This window comes from Suncus etruscus, chromosome 3, assembly GCF_024139225.1.
Source record: "Suncus etruscus isolate mSunEtr1 chromosome 3, mSunEtr1.pri.cur, whole genome shotgun sequence".
Lineage (NCBI taxonomy): Eukaryota > Metazoa > Chordata > Mammalia > Eulipotyphla > Soricidae > Suncus > Suncus etruscus.
Window position 1 is genome coordinate 111,264,171 of NC_064850.1, and position 21,312 is coordinate 111,285,482.

At 39.6% G+C, this 21,312-nt stretch overlaps 1 protein-coding gene and 1 pseudogene across 1 annotated transcript in view; one reads left to right on the forward strand and one right to left on the reverse strand.

Moving 5' to 3' along the window:
• SH3D19 (SH3 domain containing 19) overlaps positions 1 to 21,312 on the forward strand; it is a 183,954-nt gene that overhangs the window by 67,435 nt on the left and 95,207 nt on the right. The window lies entirely within an intron of this gene.
• On the reverse strand, positions 6,402 to 6,604 carry LOC126005480 (uncharacterized; annotated as a pseudogene).

The window sequence follows — 21,312 nt, forward strand, 5'->3', positions numbered from 1 at the left end:
AGGCCTCTTTCTTCCATTTCTCTCCTCAGGTCTAGTATATTCTTGTTGGGTTTCAGTCTGGTTGACCTGTCCAGTGTTGACAAAGCCGTGTTTAGGTCCCCCACAATTATTGTGTTGTTGTTGATATTATTTTTCAGATTTGTCAGCAGTTGTATTAAATATTTTGCTGGCCCCTCATTCGGTGCATATATGTTTAGGAGAGTGAATTCTTCCTGCTCTACGTACCCCTTGATTAATATAAAATGTCCGTCTTTGTCCCTTACAACCTTCCTGAGTATAAAGTTTGCATTATCTGATATTAGTATGGCCACTCCAGCTTTTTTATGGGTGTTGTTTGCTTGGATAACTTTTCTCCAGCCTTTTATTTTGAGTCTATGTTTGTTCTGACTATTCAGGTGCGTTTCTTGTAGGCAGCAGAAGGTTGGATTGAGTTTTTTGATCCATTTAGCCACTCTGTGTCTCTTAACTGGTGCATTTAGTCCATTGACGTTGAGAGAAAGAATTGTCCTGGGATTTAACGCCATCTTTATTTCAAAATTTGGTGTGTCTTTTGGGTAGTCTTGTCTTAGATTAGGTCTTTCAGTTTTTCTCTTAAGACTGGTTTTGTGTCTGTGAAGTTTCTGAGCTGTTTTTTGTCTGTGAAACCATGTATTCTTCCATCAAACCGGAAAGTGAGTTTTGCTGGGTATAGTATTCTGGGTGAAGCATTCATTTCATTCAGTCTTGTCACAATATCCCACCACTGCTTTCTGGCATTGAGCGTTTCTGGTGACAGGTCTGCTGTAAATCTCAGGGAAGCTTGCTTGAACATGATTTCCCCTTTTGATCTTGCTGTTTTCAGAATTCTGTCTCTATCTGTGGGATTTGTCATTGTGACTAGGATGTGTCTTGGGGTGGTTTTTCTGGGGTCTCTTTTGGTTGGTACTCTTCGGGCATGCAGGATTTGATCACATATATTCTTTAGCTCTGGAAGTTTCTCTTTAATGATGTTCTTGACCATTGATTCTTCCTGGAAATTTTCTTCCTGGGTCTCTGGGACTCCAATGATTCTTAAGTTGTTTCTGTTGATCTTATCATAGACTTCTATTTTCGTCTGTTCCCATTCTTTGACTAATTTTTCCATTGTCTGCTCATTTGCTTTAAGTTTTTTGTCCAATCTCTCCTGCTGTATGGAATTGTTATGTATCTCATCTTCCACAGCACCAAGTCTATTCTCAGCTTCTGATACCCTGTCCCAGAGCTTATCCATTTTGTCATTCACTTCGTTTACTGAGTTTTTCAGGCCTGTTAGTTGACATGTTATTTCAGTTTGGAGTTTTGTCATTTCTGCCTTCATATTTTCTTGGTTCTTATTAGTGTTCTGTTCAACTCGATCCATGGTTTCTTGGAGTCTGTTGAGCACCTTCCATATTGCTAGTCTAAAGTCCTTATCTGAGAGGTTGATTAGTTGTTCAGTCATTATCTGGTCCTCAGAATTGTCATCTTCATTCTCTATGTCTGATGCTGGCCTGCGCTGTTTCCCCATTGTCACATTTGTATTATGGGTTTTTCTACGTGTTGTAGTGGTATTCATTGTCTATATGATGTAGGCAGCACACTCCTCTGGCTCCTCCCTTTCTGGATGGGCTGACTTGCCTCTAAGGGAGGGGAGTCCTCCGTGGATGAAGCCTCACACTGGGTCAAATCTTAGGCCCGAGCATGTAACAGAGAAGACAGTCCAGAGAGAAATGTTTGCTTCTGTGATATAGCGCCGTTCTTAGTGTGATTTTTCCTTCTTGTTGCAATGGAGTTCTTTCCTTAGAAAGAGTGCACGGCCGCGTAGCGAAGCGGAGCGGCTGTGCTCCTCTGAGCCTCTTTTTGCCCCACTCGCAAGAGTTTCACGCAAGAGGACAGTAGACAGACATAGACAGGTCACACTCACAGTCTTTCACAGCTGAGCCCCACTGGGCCGGTGTACTTTCGCGGATTTTCCCCGCCTGGTGTCACACACAGGGAGCCAGCTTTTGCAAAGGATAGCCGGTTTTTATGCTCTGAAGTCCCTCCCTGAAAATGGCGTCTGGGCGAGCGAGGTTTCTGGAGGCTCTTTTTGCCCCACTCGCAAGAGTTTCACGCAAGAGGACAGTAGACAGACATAGACAGGTCACACTCACAGTCTTTCACAGCTGAGCCCCACTGGGCCGGTGTACTTTCGCGGATTTTCCCCGCCTGGTGTCACACACAGGGAGCCAGCTTTTGCAAAGGATAGCCGGTTTTTATGCTCTGAAGTCCCTCCCTGAAAATGGCGTCTGGGCGAGCGAGGTTTCTGGAGGCTCTTTTTGCCCCACTCGCAAGAGTTTCACGCAAGAGGACAGTAGACAGACATAGACAGGTCACACTCACAGTCTTTCACAGCTGAGCCCCACTGGGCCGGTGTACTTTCGCGGATTTTCCCCGCCTGGTGTCACACACAGGGAGCCAGCTTTTGCAAAGGATAGCCGGTTTTTATGCTCTCAGTGATAAATACTTTATAATTCAATTGCTTTTCAATATGTTTGAATTTTATGTAACAGAAATTGTTCCTCTTAGGTTTGCTATGGTTTTGTTTTTACAGTCATACCCATTGATATTTGGTTAACATTTCAATTCAATGTTGAAAACACTATTCTGTGCAAATTATTTCAAGTTAAATGGCACAATTGAGAGTCCATCACACTTTTATTTTAGCATGCAGAATATATAGTTTACATGACATGTACATCTTGTTATGGTCTCTGATTATAGCATCAAGGCATGCCTCCTTAAAATAAGCTCTAAGAACCAGGAAGATATTTCTGAGGGCTGGAGCTCTTGCTTGCATGCAAGAAGCCTGCCGCAGGTTCAACCCTGGTACTATATGGCCCCCTCCTTTTCTCCAGCACTAGGTGGTAAGGTGGTATTATCTGTCAGACCTTCCCCAATTAAAGTAGACTAATAGTAAATCTTGTCTTATGTAGGAAGAAATTTATATTTCATCGATGTAAAAGGGAAACAGTTTAAAAGCAAGTATTAGCATTTTTCTTTTTTTTAACTTTTTTTTAAAAAATAATATGTTTATTTAAGCACCTTGATTACAAACATAATTGTAGTTGGGTATCAGTTATGTAAAGAACACCCCCTTTAAAAGTGTAGCATTCCCACCACCATGATCCCTGTTTTCTATCTTTCTCCCCCCAGCCTGTATTCAAGATAGGCCTTGCACTTCTCTCACTCATTAACATTGTTAATGATAGTTAACTTTTTAATGAAAGTTAAATTTTTTTTTAACAATTTGTTTTCTTTAGTTTAATTTGAATGTGGGACTTTTCTCTTACACCCTACCAAGGTTTTGAATAGTTCCTCTAAATTGTAAAGTGTAGTTCCTTACAAATCAAGCATTATTATTTCTTTGAATTGAAGAAAACCGTTATCCATTTACTTCTTTAGGAATGTGTAGAGTCAGATTGCTTAACGGGACAAAGCATGATTTGTATGCAGGAGTCCTAGTCTGATTCCTCTTCAGTCCCTCATCACTGCATGTTTCCCAAGGAGCATGTTTCCACCAGGAGCAGCCTTCAACACAGAGGTTGGGATACTCCTAAGCATCAGCCAGTATGACCCCCAAAAAACAAAGGAAGGAAGGCAGGAAAAGTTGCAGCAAAATTGGATGCCCAGGTCTTGTTTACTAGAGATCCAGACAGGAGCAAAGCCTGAATTCAAACCCAGGAAAATTATTTGGCCTCTACCAACCAACACCTGTCATGCCTTGAAGAAATCAAAATAACATTTTTGAAATTAAAATTTACAGTGAGTCATTTTTGGGAGCAAAAGATTAGGCCAAACTCATCAATGCTCAGGGATTACTCCTGGCTCTCTACTCAGGAATCACTCCTGGCATTGCTTGAAGGATCTTATGGGATACTGGGGATTGAACCTGTGTTTGCCTTTATGCAAGCCAAATGCCTTCCTTCTCTGCTGTACAAACACATCGGCCCCTAACAATGAGTGTTGAATATTCATTGAGTTTATCAAGTTCAAGAGGACATTTGGAGAGGGTCTCCAATGTAATTAATGCTCAGGGGGCCTAGGTTGACCTCCAGGAAATATTAGCCAACCTTAGCTTAATATGAGTACCTGATATTTTGTTGTTCAGGCTCTGTGTAGTGCTGTGGATTACTCAGGTCACCCCTGTGGGGCATGGAGGACTTTATAGTGGAAAGGATAAAATTCAGGTTAACTGCATGCAAGACCATAGCTCCTGTACTATCTGTCCAGCCCCAAAGGGACAGATATATTTTAAAACAGACTCTTTTCCTGTTTTGCAAAGATTTGAAAATCTCTTTAGTTGTATCCTGTTTGAGCAGTAACTGTTGGGCCATATTACTCAGTATTTCTTGATTGATAGCAATGATAGAATGATAGTTTTTCTCAGTACTGAGGCGGAAAATAATGAATTAAGAGGTTTTGAATGTCCTTTTTTCCTTCTAACCATAGTTATACTGCACTGAATTAGGAAATGTTCTTGAAACATAACTTATAGCTCTAATAGTTATGCTGTTTCATCTTTTCAAAATAACAGTACTGGAGACTGGAGCTATAGCACAGCAGTAGAGCATTTGCCTTGCACGCGGCCGACCCGGGAACAACCTAGGTTCCATCTCTGGTATCCCATATGTTCCGCTGAACCTGCCAAAAACAATTTCTTTTTTCTTTTCTTTCTTTTATTTTGGGGGGGAGGGCATACCTGGTGACTCTCGGGTTACTCCTGGCTATGTGCTCAGAAATCGCTCCTGGCTTGGGGGACCATATGGGATGCTGGGGGATCCAACCAAGGTCGTCCTAGTCTAGCACGGATAAGGTAGATGCCTTACTGCTTGTGCCACCGCTCCAACCCCTGCAGCAGTTTCTGAGCGCAGAGGCAGGAGTATCCCCTGTGTTGCCTAAAAATCAAACCAAACAAAATAACAGTACTAATGATTACCGTTTATTAATCTCTTTGCCTTAATTTCTTCCCATAGGCAGCATAATTGCCTGCAACACTTTATGTTATTAGTAACATCCTTACCTCGAAAGAGGAATCATTTATATTTTTTATTGTTAAATTATCTTTATTCAAACACCGTGATTACAAACATGATTGCAGTTGTATGATTACAGTCATGTAAAGAACACCCCCCTTCACCAGTGCAAGATTCCCACCACCAATTTCCCAGATCTGCCTCCTCCCCACCCCACCCACACCTGTACTCGAGACAGGCTTTCTACTTCCCTCATTCATTCACATTGTTATGATAGTTTTCATTGTAGTTATTTCTCTTAACTGCACTCATCACTCTATGTGGTGAGCTGCACCTACCAGCCCTCATCTCTCTTGTCTCTGAGATACTGCTAAAATGTCTTTCATTTTTCTTAAAACCCATAGATGAGTGAAACTATTCTGTGTCTTTCTCTCTCCCTCTGACTTATTTCACTCAGCATAATAGGGAATCATTTATACTTATCCCTGTGTTTCCTGCTTTGTGACACTAACTTAATATAGACTCCTTCAGTTTAAAGATCTCTATGGAGAGAAACGGAAAATAAGAAGCATTTCTTTTATCCCATTATAATATAAAGACTTACATTTTTCACTACTGTTGATTTTGTGTTCTTACAGGGTACTCTTAGAATGATACTGAATGGTTTTTAAAAATAAATATTTAGAAATAAATTACTCAGGAAAGATTTACTTAACCTTTTTAACATCAGAAAAATTGAACAGAGATAACCAGTGAGAGAATTCTTACCTTTTTTGTTGTTTGGCATCCAGTGTAGAACCTCATACATGCCAAGCATGTGCTCTATTACTGAGTCTTTTTTTTTTTTTTAATGGGGGGGGATTTGTGTGCTGCATGCCTGGCTCCTGGTTCTGCACTCAGGGATCACTCCTGGTGGGTTCAGAAACCATCTGGGAGCCAAAGATCACATCTGTGTGTAAAGCAAACGCCCTCCCCTCGGTTCTGTCTCTCTGGCTTCTTGGGTCTTTTCTCTATACAGTGCTGTTTGTTTCTGGGGAAATGCAAGAGAAGTTTGGGGATATTGTTTTCTCTCAATTATTTCATAGTTTAAGAGTCACATTACTTTTATGAAGTTCTCCATATCTGTCACCTGCAGTTATTATTGGGAGATTAAATTTTGCTTATTTTACTGCCCTTTATTCTATAACTTACTTGTGCTATCAATGACAAATTTATTCTCAGCTTCTGTCTACACAGAAGAGATTTTTTTTATAGCTTTTTATTGAAAGATCATTAATCCTTTTTACTTGAATGTATCATATTTAGAGATTTAGAGTCTTAGAGCTCTAGGTCCAACCCTTTTTTTATTACTGAAGCCCTCATACCAGATGCTTTTTTTTTTTTTTTTTTTTTTTTTAAATTTTTTTCTACCCCTTCCAAAGGAAGGGAAGAACGATCATCAATGGCAAAAGGCAGTCGCAGAAGCAACACCTAGAGCTGGCTTCACACTCAGGAGAGGATGCTTAGGCTCCTCCTCGTGGCTTCGGGTGCTCTACACGATCAGAGAAACTTCTCTAGTCACATACATAGAAATGATTTATGTCAGGGGTCTTAAACTTGTGGCCTGCGGACCGTTTGTGGCTCTCCACACAACATTTTGTGGCCCACGGCGGGCCTTTAAATATCGCAGTATTCACGATTATTCACTTACCGAATAATCATAATAAAAATCGTATTAGTAAGAGAAAAATCGCATTAAACATTTGCATACCCCGAGCAGTTCCGTTCGGGGTATGCAAATGTTTAATGCGATTTTTTGCGATTTTTTTTCTTACTAATGCGATTTTTTTATTGCGAATATTCGGTAAGTGAAATCCCTTATGCGGCCCTGCCTCACCCTGACTTTGCCTCCTGCAAGGTAAATTGAGTTTGAGACCCCTGCTTTATGTCTTAGAATATTGTCACTAATTTCCCAGGCACTGTCACTCAAGAGTATATTGAAACTTAGAAAGTCTTATAAAACATATCTTGTAAATACACCATCTCCTTTCTATTACATTACCATTTTTCCTTCTTATAAGCAACTTTCCTTCTATAAGCCAAACTATTAATAGAAATGTGATATTTTTTACTTTCACTGTTTATTTTAAAAGACACATGAGGAATGTACCGCTATTGTGAGCCTGGAAAGTGAAAATGCAGAGCTGAGTTCCAGTCCCAGGTCTGCCTTTCCTAATGTCGTGACCTGAGCAAGCCTTTGGGAATTTCAGTTTTCATATTTGAAAATGAGGATAGAGCTGGAGTGATAGCGTAGTGGTAGGGCATTTGCTTTGCACATGGCTGACCCGCGATGGACCTGGGTCCAATCCCTGGCATCCCATATTGTGCCCCGAGCTTGCCAGAAACAATTTCTGAATGCAGAGCCAGGAATAACCCCTGAGCACTACTGGGTGTGACCCAAAACCAGAACAAACAAAAAACAAAAAGAGAGAGAAAATGGGATGATTACAAGGATTAATGTGATCCACAGGGCATGCAGAATGGATGGCAAATAAATACTTTTCTGTTTAGTATTGTTACTGTAGGTTTAGCTGACCAGGCCAATATGAAAACTTAATAGTCATTTCTAGAAGTTTGTTAATTAGAAATCTGAACTGTTAAAATTTGAATATTCCAATCAAAAGAAGGGAAAGAATATCTCACTTTCAATTGATCTTGTTATATAAACTGATGAAATAAACATTAAAGAAAAAACCAGCTATTTGCTCAGTTAATTGAGCTTTTATTTATTAACAATTTACACTGGAAGGTTACACTTAGTGGCACTCAGGGGTTACTCATGTCTCTGTGCTCAGAAATCGCTTCTGGCAGGCTCAGGACCATATGGGATGCCAGCAATCAAACCGAGTCTTTCTGGGGTTGGATGCGTGCAAGGCAAACACCCTACCGCTGTACTATTACTTCGGCCCTATTAACAATTATTTTGTTAGAAGATTTATTGAATATAATTCATAGAATACAAATCATATATTTAAAGTGTGTAATTTTGTTTTTTAAATAATAATTTCTTTGAGCATCATGGTTACAGAAATGTTCATAGTTAGGTTTAATCATAAAATGTACACCACCCTACACCAGTTCAACTTTCCCACCACCAATGTCCCTCATTCCCCCCCACCCCCACCTGTCTCTGAGCAGCATTCTGCTTCAGTTGTTTTAGGTATATTTACTGAATTGTGGGAATGTCACCATAGTCAATTTTAGAACAGGGAAGGAAAGAAGGGAGGGAGGGAGGGAGAAAAAGAAATTGAAAGGAGGGAATCATAATCCTTTAACCCTAATCCTTCAGCCTTGATCATTCCATTTCATTTTTGTTAGTTTTCTGGGCCACACCCATCAGTTCTCAGGTTACTCATGGTTTTGCCCTCAGAGTCACTTCTGAAGGTGCTTGGGGTTATCAAACTTGGGTCAGTCCTGTGCAAGGCAAATGCCCTGTCCCCTGTGCTATCTCTCTAGCTCTGTTCATTCCTTTTACTGCCAAAAAATTTCATTATATATTACCGTCCATGTTTCATTTATCCATTGACCAGTTAGGATTAGGGAGTTGTTTCAGTTTAAGGCTGCTATGAATAATGTTGCTATAATAATATGTAATGAAATTTTGTGTGGACATGTATTTTAATTTTTCTTGGATATTACCCAGAAGTAGGATTTCTAGGTCATATGCTAATTTTATCGTTGTCCTTTTGAGGAACTGCTAGGTTGTCTTCAAAACAACTGTACCCTTTTATATTATATACACAATTGTGATGCATGTGACTTTCATTTTTAAGATCATTTTTCCAAACCTGTTATTTATTATCTTCTCTTTTGATTATGGCTATTCTAGTGGGTGTCAAGAATCTTAGCCAATACCTATATAAATTTCCTAGACTCTTTTATTCTTAGGATTTTTTTTGGGGGGGGAGGGTCACAAAACGGTGGCTCCCAGGGGTTAATCCTGGCTCTATTCTCAGAAATCTCCCCCATTAGGCTCGGAGGACCATATGGGATGCTGGGGTTCGAACCACCATCCCAGCTGCATGCAAGACAAATGCCCTTCTGCTGTGCTCTCTCTCCAGCCCCCTTACAATTCTTTTTATACTGATTTTTGGTTCTACTTCAGCAATTCTCTAGGACTTTTCTGTTCTATAACAACCCATCTCAAACATTAAATCAGAGTACATAGATTCATATTACCCTTCTTTTTTTTTTTTTTTTTTTTTTTTTTTTTTTGGTTTTTGGGCCACATCCGGCAGTGCTCAGGAGTCACTCCTGGTAGGCACAGGGGACCATATGGGACACCGGGATTCGAACCAACCACCTTTGGCCCTGGATCAGCTGCTTGCAAGGCAAACACCACTGTGCTATCTCTCCAGGACCCATATTATCCTTCTTTTTTTTTCTTTTTCCTGTTTTTGGGTCCTACCCGACAGTGCTCAGGCTACTCCTGGCAGGCTCAGGGGACCATATGGAATGCCGGGATTTGAACCACTGTCCTTCTGCGTGCAAAGCAAACACCCTACCTCCATGTTATCTCTCCAGCCCCCCACATTACCGTTCTTTTAATCTTTTTCTTATTCATCCTTCTTGAGAGACTTTTGAGGAGACATGTCATAGCTAGCAGTGCTGCAGTGCTCAGAGGTTACTCCTGGCTCTGCACTCAGGAATTACTCCTAGCTGGTTCAGGAGACCATATGGAGTACCTGGTTTGAATCTGGGTTAGCTACATACAAGGCAAATGCCCTACACTCTCTATTGTTGTTCTGGCTTGGAGGGTTGTTTTTTTTTTTTTAACAGAATTTTAAGAATATGTTCCTGGGCTCGGAGAGATAGCACAGTGGTGTTTGCCTTGCAAGCAGCTGATCCAGGACCAAAGGTGGTTGGTTCAAATCCCGGTATCCCATGTGGTCCCTCGTGCCTGCCAGGAGCTATTTCTGAGCACACAGCCAGGAGTAACCCCTGAGCACCGCCGGGTGTGACCCAAAAACCAAAAAAAAAAAAAAAAAAAAAAAAGAATATGTTCCAAAACCAACGACAACAGAATCGAAATCCAATCTACAACAAGCTATATACAGAGGGGACCACTTATCCTAGCAGCCCGGGGGTCAAAGGAGAGGGATATGGGATGCATGCTGGGAACAGGGGTGGAGGGAGGACAACACTGGTGGTGGGAATGCCCCTGATTTAATGTCATTATGTACTGACAATATTACTGTGAAAGATTTGTAATCCACTTTGGTCAAAATAAAAATTACTAAAATAAAAAAAAAAAGAATGTGTTCTTAAAAATAAATCTTGATCAGAGCCAGAGCAATAGCGCAGCAGTAGGGCATTTGCCTTGCATGTGACTGATACAGGATGGACCTGGGTTCAATCCCTGGCATCCCATATGGTTCCCTAAGCCAGGTGCAATTTCTGAGCACATAGCCATGAGTAACCCCTGAGCGTCACTGGGTATGGCCAAAGCCCCCTCAAATCAAAAAAGAAATAAAATAATAAATCTTCATCTACACATTTGTGTACTAAGTTCTTAGGAAAGCACATATCTTCTCTGAGAATACTTATTAGATGATGTTCTTCTTTTTTTTTATTTTTTATTTTTGGGTCATACCCAGCAGCGCTCAGGGGTTACTCCTGGCTCTATGCTCAGAAATCACTCCTGGGGACCATATGGGATGCTGGGATTTGAACCACCGACCTTCTGCATGCGAGGCAAATTCCTTTACCTCCATGCTATCTCTCCGGCTCCAAGGATTTTCTTCTTAAATATTTTCTTCTATTTCTTAAATTTTGTTTATCTTTGATTCTGTTCATCTTCGATCTGATTTGTTTTTTATTTTTATTTTATTTACTTATTTTGGGGGACTTGGGGTTATAGCCAATGGTGCTCACAGACTACTCTTGGGTAGTGATTTAGGGGCTATGTGGTACCAGTAATCCGAATGTAGGGATCCCAAATGTGCTCCAGCCCATTGAGTTAACTCCCAGGAGCCTGTTCTTGGTCTTAAATTCTGCTAATTTTTCTTACATGCTTGTTTATCTTTATTTAAAAGTATATGCTTTATTTGTTTTGTTTTGGGACCACACCTAGTGGTATTCTGGGCTCTTGACTCTGTGCTCAGAAGTCCCTCCTGGCAAGCTTTGGGAATCATATGGGATGCCAGGGATCAAACCCAGGTCGGCCATGTGCAAGGCAAATGCCCTACCCACTGTTCAATCACTGTGGTCCCAATAGTACATGCTGTTGATTAAAAAATACATAGATAGGGCCAGAGTGGTGGCAGTATTGGTAAGGCATTTGCCTTGCTCGTGCTAACCTAGGACGGTTTTTGGTATGATCCCCCAGCATCTCATATGGTCCCCCAAGCCAGGAGTGATTTCTGAGCACATAGCCAGAGTAACTCCTGAGCGTCACCGAGTGTGGCTCAAAAACAAACAAACAAACAAACAAAAAAACTACATAGAAAAAAAACCTACATAGACTGACACATACGTGTACTAAGATAAGCTTTCCTGCAATAACATAGCTGACTATTTCAAGGCATGTATTAATAGGCATACAAATAACTGGGCTTTTCCTTTAGGATGAAAATATTCTCCTCTCTCAAATTATTAAAATAGTGTTTTAAATTTCTCAAGATGTTTGATCCATTACTGGCTTTGTTTTTTATTTTAAATAGTAATTTTTTCAGATTATTTTATTATAATTTCACTTTTAGAAGGAGTAGAAATGGATGTAACTACTTAACCATCTTTAATGTGTCAAACATTTCCATGTAACTTTTCACTTAGAATGAACTGACCTAATATTCCTAAAGATAGTAATTTTCTGCTCATTTTCTCATCTTGCTTCCTCATCTGGCTTTGTTCAATTAAAGATAATATGTATCATATCATTGTTTTTGTCTCAGTATTTCTTTAACATATATTATCTGTTCCCAATCAATTCAGTTCTTCACTTAAACCTTCCTTTACTTACTTTTTTGTACTCTTTCTTGTGGTAGGCCTTTCTCCTACTTTTTTTAAAATTTATTTTTAATTATGTGAACAATGATGCAAAGAAAGAGGACAAGGTAAAGTTATAGTGAAAGGACAATCACCCAAAAACAGAGTTCTCAGAAGAAATCCCCCTGCTGACACCTTAATTTTGAACTTACAATCAAAGAACATTAAGAAAAATAAAACCGGGGCCGGAGAGATACCATGGAGGTAAGGCATTTGCCTTTCATGCAGGAGGTCATCGGTTCGAATCCCAGCGTCCCATATGGTCCCCTTGCCTGCCAGGAGCAATTTCTGAATCTGGAGCCAGAAATAACCCCTGAGCACTGCCGGGTGTGACCCAAAAACCACACAAAAAAAAAAAAAAAAGAGAAAGAAAACCGAACCCATGTACAATTACTTTGTCCCTCAAGTCACCAGATTGTAGTACATTATAACATTTCTTAGCGGTACACCAAGCAATCTAAAGCCATAAATTTATGTAACTCCTTAAACTTGAAGGCATAGTAGTTTTTTACATTTCCATGTACATACATATTAGTTTAAGTTAACCTCAAAAGTTTAAGTGGGTTTTTTTCTTTTTTAAGGTTTAGAGTCAAAGGAGCACAGTAAAAACGGTGTGAGAGTGGCAATTATTGCTTGCATAGGCCCACCAAAATATGGGGGACATGGGAAGGAAAAGCCTTGGCCTAAATACAAGGAGACCCTACCCCCTGAAGTTTCCTGGCATAAGACCAACTCTAGGCTCCAGGCAACCTAGTTTGTCCAATCCAGGTCATTGTCTGTAGTGCCACTAGTTTAATTTATCACATAGTCTCTGTTGTTGGTATCATGTTTCTGTATTGAAGATCCTGGAATCTGCATATTCTACATTGAAGTCAGGATGGTGAGGAACATCCTCTAATTTCTACTCACAATTAAAGGGCAATGCAGAAAGCCTTGTTCAGTAAGCAGGTCATTGTTGTTGTTAAGTCTTCTCAGTGTTAAGGGAAGTCTCTTTTGAGCAGGTCGATATCTGAGCAGTGGTAGGGACTTCCGTGGTACAGGATTGCTTCTAGGTGATGTTATAGACAAACTTTGATGTTTCATGGATGGCTTCCCTGGTTCAGGGGTGAATGGAAAATGCCCCTTCTTCTGAGGCCTGTGCCAGGTCATTATGTCAATGTTCAGGGTGTAAGGTCACATTGCACTACAAGATTTTTGTGTTCCTATCTCTATTAGATAAGAACTTATTTGTATTTATAGTATTTTCCATTTTAATGTACCTATGCAAACAAGGAATAATGCGATGTGGCGTTATCAGCGCTTATGGAGGCCGCAAGAACAAGTCCAACAATTCCTGTGACTTAGTTCAAACATAAGCATTAAACCGAGGGACTCTTTCACCAAAATTCCTTATTGAACAGTTCACAAAGAGAAGAAAAGATAAAAAGTGGGGAAAATAAACAATCTGACATAAGACAATGAACACAATTATCACCATTTAAGGGGATATTCAGTAATAGCTAAAGCAGTTGAGGGAATGTATCTACAATATTCAAAGGAGCTATGCATGTCTCTTTTATGTCATTAGAAATAGTCGGAAGGAGGGTGCTGAATCGTGGACACCCTTGTGGTCTGTGATTTAGCCTTCTGGAGTCTGCAAAATGACTCCCCGCAGTTCCATTGTAGGGAAATGCATTTGAGTGGGAACTAATCAGAAACCTAGTATGGTAGCAACTACAGTTACACAATTTAGCAAGGAAGAGGCCAAGAGGCTGCTGAGAGTAAACAAATAGGAAAAGAGTACTGGTCTCTTCCCAGCCTGAGAGTCCATACTCTCATTTTTCTTTTCAATATATATGGTTTTTAAAATGGAGACCAGTGAGAAAAAAAATTACCAGTGAATGTCCCGACATACACCAGTGCTGCATCGACCTGCCCTCCTCCCCATGTGTCTCCTCCCTCCCCCCACCCCCCACCCCCGGTAGAGGAGGGAGAGAAAGGGGGAGAACATGAGAACCACTATAGAGTCCACCTAAGCCGGCACCCAGGGAAGACCTGGAGTCCAAGGGAGAAATGAGGGTACGGCTGGGGGCCTGCCAGGCCTCCCAGCACACCCCAAGCTAGGGGGCCTCTCTCCTACTTTATGCTGCTATAAGTGGTCTCTCTGCTTCCGTTTATCATTCATCCACCCCAAGCCATTCCACTAGAATACTCTTTCTCCACTGTCTACATAGAAGTACAAATACTAAGACATAACCTCCATGGATTCACCTAGTCTGATCTTGAATTAACTATTTGTAGGAGCCATCTCCCAGCCTGCGCTCACAGGCCCAGGAAGTCACCTTTCAATGATTCTCAGTCATATGTGTAGGTGGTTCAATGCAAGGGTCAGAGAATTTATTGCTGCTTGGGTTCTGTTTTATTTGAGATTAAGGCAACCATCTTAACCCCCAAGTTATATCTCCCATCTTCTGAATCGTGTTGTTGTTTTGTATTTTAATATTGTTCATATATATTTTTATACTTTAAGTTCTATGTGTAACTAGTTTATTCAGCACATTCCCTTGGGGTTTTTTTGTTTTTTGTTGTTTTTATTTGCATCCTTTCCCTTTTATGTATGTGTATGGTTCTTTTAAACATAGATATCTTTCATTACATATATGACTTTGCAGTTATTCATCTTGAAGTTTTGCTCAAATCCAAAGCTGGGAAGCCTCTGAAGATTTCTTTTTTGGTTATTAGGTCATACTTGGCAGCACTCAGGGGTTACTCCTGGCGCTGCACTCAGAAATTACTCCTGGCAGGGAACCCTATGGGATGCCCAGGATTAAACCTGGGTTTGCTACCTGTGAGGTAATTGCCCTACCCACTGTGCTATGGCTCTGGAATCCCTTTGGAGATTTATTAGTCACAACTAAACGTTCCATTTTATTTCTACACTTCAGTAACTATTGAGCATTTATTTATTTTGTTAGTCACCATTTGATTATTCACTAGTAACACTTTAAATTCAAGTAATTTGCATATCAACTGATGTAGTTTTTTTTTTTTCTTTCCAGTTTCTGAGCCACATTGGGCAGTACTCAGAGACTACTTAAGCTGTTTGCTCAAGGGTCACTCATGTGGTACAAGTGATTCATATATGGTATCTGGCATTTAATTAGCTTTGGTCTAGTGCAAAAAAAGGCCTTAATATTTTTATGCTATGCAGCAACTTTTCATTCCTATTTGCAAGACAAGCATATCAGCTTAAATGACTTATAAAATAATAATGAAAAATGACAGTGCATGTAATTTAAGGTACAAAGATATGCACAAAAGATAAATTTTGGTAAATGTTTTATTTTAGAGAGGTCTGAGGATTTGCTTAAATATAATATTCAGATATTTTCTCTAGTCTTATATTATTGTAAAGAATATAAGCTTCTATTTAGGGGGGACTTATTATGCATTAAAACTTGTTTTTCTTACATAGACTGTAAAGTTCTTAAAAGTAGATTTTATTGTTTTCCAACTGTATTCTTTTTTTTTTCCCCAAATCATCAGCATTATCTTTGATTTGTTTTTCCTTTGAGTCAGAGATCTTTACCTGAACAAGCTGATTTAAAGTGTGTCTAGATTGATTTATTGGACTGCATCTATGGGCATTTTATTCATGATTTTGTAGGAAGAAAGCACACAACTCCTTTAGTTTCTGTTAAAGTAGAACAGTGTCTGAATTTTGTTCACCTCTATATTGCTAGAAGTGAATTAGACCAACTAGTCACATATTCTCAAAGTTATTATTATTATTATTATTATTATTATTATTATTATTATTTGGTTTTTGGGCCACACCCAGCGGTGCTCAGGGGTTACTCCTGGCTGTCTGCTCAGAAATAGCTCCTGGCAGGCACAGGGGACCATATGGGACACCGGGATTCGAACCAACCACCTTTGGTCCTGGATCAGCTGCTTGCAAGGCAAACGCCGCTGTGCTATCTCTCTGGGCCTCAAAGTTATTTTTTAATTGCCTGTATTTCATGAGTCAATCCAGTAGTAATGCAGCCAGCCATAATTCAACATCTGTCAGTGAGTATGGGTGTGTGGAGTAGTGTGGAAACCTTAGAAGGTGATGGCAAAGAAACCTGATTTATCCGAAAATCTGGTTTGCACTAATGACACATATAATTACTGCTCCAGAACAAATGTTTTGTATGTGATTAATTTATCTTACAGCCTTTCCTCCATATTGCCCAATGTTTGGTATTTTAAATAGCATTATTAAGGGTAGAATGTACATCACAATAAAGGGATGACCAATTGCATTTTTAAAAAATCCAACAATATGATTGAACATCGACTGTCCAACCCTGAACCTTGGATCACATTCTCAGAACCTACATGGATTTCTGCAAGAAATCAAATTCCCCTTTGGGAGGCCATAATGTCTCCCTGACACCAACTTGCTCCAGAGTAGGTTCATATGACATCTTGACAGTGAGAAAACAGCAACAACTTGATCTAAGGGCAGGTTTCCCTGCCTCACCACTTAACAGTGAGATGAAATCAAAAGACTTCCGTGACATCTTGGCTTCAAAATAGGATCTGTGAAAAGCCTCAAGATACCTAATTACAGAAGCTTGACTGCAATTGAGTAGAACTTTTCCAGAGACCATGAAGAAAGACCTTAGGGTTGGACAGCTAGTATGACTGGAACCTGTATTCAGTGTTATGATAGTATGCTTCATGGGTAGAAACATCCTGTTTTTAGGCCATTATTTTCTTTCTAATTTACCCCAAAAAACTAAAGTGTAGGTAAGAACATTGAGTGTAGAAAGGAGAAAACACATTGCAGAAACAATCTATTCATTGGTTGAAACCATTTCTGTATTGAGAACACTTTCCTTCTAGTTTTAATTTCTCCCTCTGGGTAAGTAGGGCTCTGATTTAATGAGAGTAGGCACTTTATAATTAGAATTAATGAAAGGTGTCGGTATTGACAGTGCTGTAGACCAAACTTTTTGACGTAGCCACATTTGTGTGGGAAGCAGTCCTGTAAACTTCTCTAAAATATGCCCTATTTCCTTCCACAGTGATCCCTCAGATTGCCCTTAACCTTTTGTTTTCCTGGATCAAAAGAGAAACAACTTTCTTCCATTCATTCCATAAGAACAGATCTGTAGATAGTAAAACATGCTGTTTTGAAAAAGCAATGTACTATGAGATGGAAGTCTCCAGCCTGACTATAGATGAGTTTAAAAACACCTAAATGAAGGTGGTGACCTAGAATTATGTAAAGAGAAGTGAATAGGTGTCAGTCAGTTCATGTTACAAACGTAGCACATTCACACTAGCTTTTTTTCAAGAAGTCTTCCTGGTCAGCAAAGCTGGAGAAGCTCTAGCTCCCAAGGAATACTTGACCTGTGGCCATTTCTTTCCACTCTCATTCTTTTTTTTTTGTTTTTGGTTTTTGGGCCACACCCGTTTGATGCTCAGGGGTTACTCCTGGCTATGCGCTCAGAAATCACCCCTGGCTTGGGGGGACCATATGGGACACCGGGGATAAAACCGCGGTCTGTCCTACGCTAGCGCTTGCAAGGCAGACACTTTACCTCTAGCGCAACCTTCCTGGCCCCCACTCTCATTCTTGTTCCTCTGAAATTACTCTGAGTTGCCTGGTTGATTCCTTCTTAGCTTGCCACAGTAGTCACAAATTGTAACCATTAGTGCACTTTGCACCATGTCAGCCTGTACACCATTTTTTCCTTTTCTTTTTTTTTTAACTTGTTTAATTATTTACAATTCTTTATTGAATAAAGCATATATTTGAATTTTTAATAAAGCAAAGGTGTTTAGACACAAAAAATTTCATAAGTCACACATAGCTCAATTATGGCATTTTGATTTCTATGAAATTATTGATTTTATGATATATACAACTCAATATCAAAAGACTTGCAAAGAGAAGTTCTGGCTGTGTAAGTGGGGAGTGATGCTATCATGGTTCATATCTAGTTATATTTTCTTTCCTGGAATTTTATTATTTAGTTTAGGCACCATGAATTACAATACAGTCAATGGGAGGGTTTCTTGGAAAACACAGTTCTGCACCACACCCTTCACTAATTTTCATTTCCCTCCACTGTTGTCCCAAAGCCCATCCTATTTCCCTTCTTCCCTCTCCTTCATTTTAAAGACCAGTTCTAGTTTCTGTTGCCTTTGGCTATTTGTTTTATTTATTTATTTATTATTTTTATTGTGGCCAAAGTGAATTACAAATCATTCACAGTGATATTTAAGGTACATAGTGACAATAAATGAGGGGCAATCCCACCACCAGTGTTGCCACCCTGTTCCCAGTATGCATTCCACATCTCCCTCCTTTACCCCCCAGAATGCTAATATAATTGGTCCCCACTTGTACAGCTTGTTGTAGACTGGGTATCGATTCTGTTGTCATTGATTTTGGGTTTGTTATACACCATTTTTTCAACCAGCCTTTCTAAATAGGAGACATGGATGAGCAAGAGCAGGGAATGTGAGTGCCACCCATGTGTCACCCAGACCTATAAATCCAGCATTGTACATAGTCAGCCAGCCATGCTGACCTGAGAGTGAGCGGTAATATCCTGTGAGCTCTTGAGTGGATTTCTGGAATTTTAACATGTGATTCACAGCAAAAGTGGAACAGTTGGTAAAAACAAACAAACAAAAAACCCAAAACATTTTATTGATTAAAAAAATTGAGGGGAGCCACACTCAGAAGGGCTCAGGGTTTACTTTGTGCTCAGGGGTCACACTTGGCAATGCTTGGGGGAACCACATGTGGTGCTGGGCAAGTGCTATGTCCATTGCCCTATCTCTTTGACCCCAGAAAATACATTTTAGGGTTGGAGCATTCCTATTTTTAAAACCCTTTTTCTTTTTAGAAATGGTGGGACTTTGGGGCCAGAGAGATAGTACACAGATATGATGCTTGACTGGCATGCAGCCAGTCCCAATTTTTTTGGTGGGGGGTTCACACCCATTCGTTACTCAGCTGTTACTCCTGCTATTCGGTCAGAAATCATGCCTGGCTCTGAGGACCATATGGGACCAGTCCCACTTTTTTGCCCTGCACCTGATTGGGTCCCCCTGAGTCCACCAGGAATGATCCCTGAGCACAGATTCAGGAATAAACCCTGGAAATGGCCCAGAAAAAGAAAGAGAGAAGGAAGGAAGGAAGGAAGGAAGGAAGGAAGGAAGGAAGGAAGGAAGGAAGGAAGGAAGGAAGGAAGGAAGGAAGGAAGGGAGGGAGGGAGGGAGGGAGGGAGGGAGGGAGGGAGGGAGGGAGGGAGGAATAGAAATGGTGAAACTTTGAACTAATAAGTTATATGATTTCTAAATATGTAAAGATTGAAGAAGCTTTTGTAAATGTATTCTCTTCTAGTTACTAAAAACTTAAATAATAGTATTTCTGAAGAAATACTAGAAGAGATGTGACAGTAATTTGAAATAAATAAAATCCATAAACTTAAAGCACTATATATATTTAGAGAAAGAGGCAAGATGATATTTCCATGTTTGATATTAATCTGTTATAATTTTTCTTAAAGGAACTTTTTTACAAGTGTTTTATGGTTGTTGACAAGATCCAGAGTTTGATCTTGTTATTGTTATTAACTCTTTTTGTGTGTGTCTGTGTGTGTGTGTGTGGTTTTTGGGTCACACCCGACAGTGCTCAGGGGATACTCCTGGCTCCATGCTCAGAAATTGCTCCTGGCAGGAGCAGGGGACCATATGGGACACTGGGATTCAAACCGATGACCTTCTGTATGAAAGGCAAATGCCTTACCTCCATGCTATCTCTCCAGTCCCTGTTATTAACACTTGATCAGAGTTATTGGTGCTTTGTTTTGTTGTCTTGGCTTCTGGGTCAAAATAGTAACTATTATTTTGTCAGAAATTCAGCATAAATAAATATATATCTTAACAGTTGCACCATTTTCTGGCTGTCATGAAAACTCTTTCTTAAAATAAACATTAAAATTATGTCTAGACACAAATATAACATATATATTCAAGCTAAAAGCTGACATAGCAAAATGTGAATATCTGTGTGCATAGAAAAAAGATCAAGTCAAGCTCATTTGTTTTAATTTGTTCAACTTTGTCAGAAGGTGGGGTATGGGTGATATAGTGAGATAATTTGCCTTTACCCTCAAATTATCAGTATACAAATCTTAATTATAATGTTTTATAAACAATATTTCACATATTTATGAAGGAATGGATCACATCTAACACTAAGTGATTTTGGGCAGAAGTGTTTTAATGTTCTTCAATAGATTATCAAGTTATTTATTGAATTTTGAGTATTAATTCAAGTAGAGGTACTGTGGGGAGGCCATTTGTATCTTTTTAAAACAGAAAGTATAAAAGTGAGTGTAGAATTTCCTGTTTTAACCAAGAATGAAGTGGAGCTAAGAGCCATTTACTTCCTGAGTGGCTGCATTCCAGCTGTGCAGACTAGTCAGAGCACATCTGCCAATCAGAGCAGGCTCTGGAGGGAAACCCTGAGCTGTAGAGTCTTGTTTACATGCATTGTGACTCTGTTTCTCTTCTCCTCCTGTGCTGTATCATTAGGAAGATTTGGGGGTAAAGTGGCTTTACGTGCTGTAGTAAAATGTAGGAATTAGCTTGACAGCCACAACTAATGGTATGACGGGCCAACATCTAGCTCATCTGTAGTCACAGGTAAGAGACGCTGCTTTGTTCTCAATGGATGGTTTATCTGCATCCAGTCGCTGCTTTTACCTTGAGAAATCATAGCGTTGTAAGCAAAATTAATGAGCTTAAAGCTGAAGAGGAGCGATTAAAATGTGTGTTTTATTGCTATGCCTTAAAGTTTTAGAGCTCGGCAAGGGGAAAGTGGTATTTATATTTAAGGGAAGGGTAAAATAAGTTAGCAAGAATTTTTAAAGGGACAGTAACACTGAGTCCCAAAGCAAAAAAAAAAAAAAAAAAAAAAAAAGGAAAAAGGAGCAGTTTAACGTCGAGCATATTTGGAGATGATAGTTCTAAATAAACATGCTTTATTATGACCCTTCTCGGTTATCTTTCAGAAAATTGATGTAAATCCCATACTTTCTCGTCATTAATCCTTAATTCTAGAAATTTTAAAGTACATTTTCATTATCTTTATGTTGCTTCACCACCAATAGAATTAAAGGGGGGGAAGGAATTTTTGTCTAATTTTATAGATCAATAGAATTACCTTACTATCTTTTTTTTAGTATTCAGAAGTTACTTTAGAAAACAATTTTTATAACAT